We start from the raw sequence: 3714 nt of genomic DNA, 5'->3' as shown, positions 1-3714 counted from the left end.
GGGCTGGAGCCGGCCGGAGAGGGAGGGAGGCGAGGCTGCCTGCTTAGCCGGGCGGGCTGGTTGATGTGGGGAAGGTGGCGGCGGCGGAAGCGCAGGTTGTGGAAGCCAGCGCGGTCCTTCCCATCCTGTCAAAACTCTTCCCCCAATTTTCCCTCAGTGTCCTGACAGGAGCGTCCAATATGTTCGGGGGTACGAAAGGGGGATATTTCCTCTCCCCCCACCCCAGTTCCCTTCAAGCACAAGCAGCTGACAGCAACCCCCGAGCCTATTGCTGAAGTTTGACAGGGAGTTTCTTCCTCCGTCTCTCGCATCCTGGCTAAGGGGGCGAATGGCGGAGAAACGACGTTAAGTGACAGCGGGACGACGCGGCAGGAGCCGGTTGTGAAGAGAGAAGAGTCCTCTAGAGAGGCCCAGCGCAGCATAGATTAGGGAGAAGAGAGGGGATTGCCCTATATAAAGGGGGGTGGGATGTTATTCCAGCTCCAACCCCCTCCCCCGCAAAAAAGGTCCAATGTTTTCTATATCTTCTGGACGAGAGCATATGGCATACAGCAACCTGTAGAATGCCCTTCCTGAAGCCAGCCGCAATTTTTCTGAAAAACGGTGATTGCGAAAAACGTCAACTTGACGTTAATATGTGGTCCACTTCCAAAGAGCATTGCATAAGAAAGCAGGTAGTAAGAGCTCTCCCAAATCAGGTCACACAAGGAGTCTAAAATGGCAAACCTATACACATTTAAAGTAGGACTTATTTTGGAGTAAGCACACATAGGATTGCACTATAAGAGTGCAATATTATACATAGCTTTGTTTTCAGTCATCGAAAATGCATTATTTAGCTGGTTCTGAACAATGACAATTGTCTTATTTCCCTCTATAACACACACACACACACACACACACACACACACGGTGCTGATTTGCCGCACCAACTTTTTAGAATGCCTTGTGTCCACAAATAAATGGGGGTGATCTGAAAGGTACTATATTTTGGATTTCTAAAAAAATTTTTTAACAGTCTCTCTCTCCACAAAGGGTCTTCCTGAGTAAACATCATGGGATAAGCGTGTGGGGCCTCATATGGATCTATTACTGGTTAAATAAAGGGAAACAGAGGATAGGAGTAAGCATGCAGTTCTCATCGTGGAAGGAAGCAAACAGTGGATCTGGTACTGGTGATTCTTAGCTTATTCATAAATTATTTGGAATCACAGATTAGCCGTGAGTTAGCCAGGTTTGAGACTACACCCAATTATTCATCTGGGTGAAAATTCAAGCAGACTGAAAAGAACTTCAGCGTGATCTACGCAAACAAGGTGAATGGGCAACAAGACGGCAAATAATGTTCAGTACAAATACATGTTGTGCCACACCACCCCAATCTCTGAGCAGTGCTAGTTTCCAGGGGTTCCAAGTGCTTGCCCAGGGTTACTGTTTCCTTTGGAATGAGGGACAGCAGAGACTGGTGTCTTTGTGATATAAGGCTAGCTACACATATATACAACCTGAACCGACAATGGAGGGGTTCACAGCATAAGCACCCCAAGGGCATAGCTGTCAACCTTCCCTTTTTTGTGGGAAATTCCCTTACTCCAGCACCGTTTCCCACTGCTTCCCACTGCTATTCCAGACAGGTGAGGCTGCTGATCCCTTATTTTCAAATCTGGAAGTTGACAGCTATGCCCAAGGGTATTGCTTCTCTCATAACTGCAATATTGGATTCTAACAGAAATCAAGCATCACTCTGTGTCTCTGGCTTCCCAGGCAGCTGCTTCCAGCTGCTACCTTCTAGATCACATAACTCATACTCCCCATTCTGGCCTTTGTCTTTCTAACCACCAGCAAGTTGAGGGAGTGGGGTCCACCTATTTGTTCTCTGGCGCCAAGCCACTTCCTTTGTTACCTTAATGGCCCATAACCTCACAAGGAAGCTAGCCCTGGCTATTGCAGGAATTTTACTCCTTGCTTAGATTCCAACACTTGCTGAAACCTGGAATTTTAAGAGTCTCTGCAAATAGCCCCTCTCCAACGCCTAACAATATTAAGTGATGTGCACTTAAACAAGCCCCCCCCCCCCCAATCTACATACTGTATAAATGGGGATCTGAAGTGCTGGTAAATAATGGAAAGAGATCTTTGGGTAATGGTTGATAGCTCTATGAAAGTATCAGATATGTGCAACAGCAGTTAAAATAGACAAATGCATGTTAGGTATTGTAAGGATAAGGTAAAGGTAAAGGTACCCCTGCCCGTACGGGCCAGTCTTGACAGACTTTGGGGTTGTGCGCCCATCTCACTTAAGAGGCCAGGGGCCAGCGCTGTCCGGAGACACTTCCGGGTCACATGGCCAGTGTGACATCGCTGCTCTGGCGAGCCAGAGCTGCACACGGAAACGCCGTTTACCTTCCCGCTGGTAAGCGGTCCCTATTTATCTACTTGCACCCGGAGGTGCTTTCGAACTGCTAGGTTGGCAGGCGCTGGGACCGAGCAGCGGGAGCGCACCCCGCAGCAGGGATTCGAACCGCCGACCTTTCGATCAGCAAGTCCTAGGCGCTGAGGCTTTAACCCACAGCGCCACCTGTGTCCCTATTGTAAGGATAGAATAGGAAATAAAAGTGAAAGGTGCCAATGGCGTGGCTGATAGGAAAGACTCATGCTTTAACAACCAGGCTGAAAGTGTTGGAGAGAGAGCCACACACAAGAAACTTAATGGTGCTGCTGCTTCTCTTAAAGCCTGGTGGACCAAAAGAATGTCCATGTATTGAGGTCATGTTTGGAGACTGCCCTATGAATGTCACTGCCCTCAGAAGTCTGGCAAGTGGTGAACAGGAGAGAGAGCCTTCTTTGTGGTCGTTGTGCTCCCCAGAATTCCCTGGAGAAGGAACTCTATGGAATTCCCTCTCAAGGAATACTCACTACTTGTGCTGAGCGAAAGGTGAACTGTTTCAGAAGCTTTGCTAACAACCATCTTGGTAGTCAAGATAACCCCACAATTAACTGTTAGTTTTTGCAGCAATGAGCTCGCAGATGTTTATATTCACTTTCTTTGATGTACTAAGCTAATTGGCTTGCTTTGGTGTTATCCTTATCTGAGGTGGGGGTGCTGGGCTCTGAGCCCAGAAATGGGAACTATCTGTAAGATTTGGGTATTTGCCACCTATGCCCTCACCTAGGCAGGTGAAATGACATATGCTGTTTTCTGTATAAAGTATATTTTCATGTTTGCTTGGGTGTGGACAAGCCATCTTCTTGGTGCAGTGTTGTTGTGTGTTTGCAAAGGCTGCTTTGCTGCAAGTCTGCACCTTCTTAATAAAGCACTAGAATTGGCCATGCTGATGTTTTTGGCACCCTTCTTTGATATCCCTGCACCCAACCACTCCTATGAGAACTCCCTTGGGCCTGTGGTTCAGAACACTTCTGGCACTGCTATTTATCTTATTTTATTTTTGGCATCAGGCAAAAATGCTTTTAAAGCTTACATTGCTTTCCAGCTGCTGTGGTTTTAATAAGCTTTTTTTTGGGGGGGGCAGTTAATATCTGAAGGCAGCCCTATATAGGGAAGTTTCTAATGTTTGATGTTTTATTGTGTTTTTAATATTCTGTTGGGAGCTGCCCAGAGTGGCTGGGACAAGCCAGTCAGATGAGCAGCATATAAATAAATAAATAAAAATATTCTTTTTTTGGTGGTGTAGTGGTTAAGAGCGGTAGTCACGT

This window comes from Podarcis melisellensis, assembly GCF_964234715.1.
Source record: "Podarcis melisellensis genome assembly, chromosome: 11".
In the NCBI taxonomy this organism is placed as follows: Eukaryota; Metazoa; Chordata; class Lepidosauria; order Squamata; family Lacertidae; genus Podarcis; species Podarcis melisellensis.
This window is presented reverse-complemented; position numbering follows the sequence as displayed.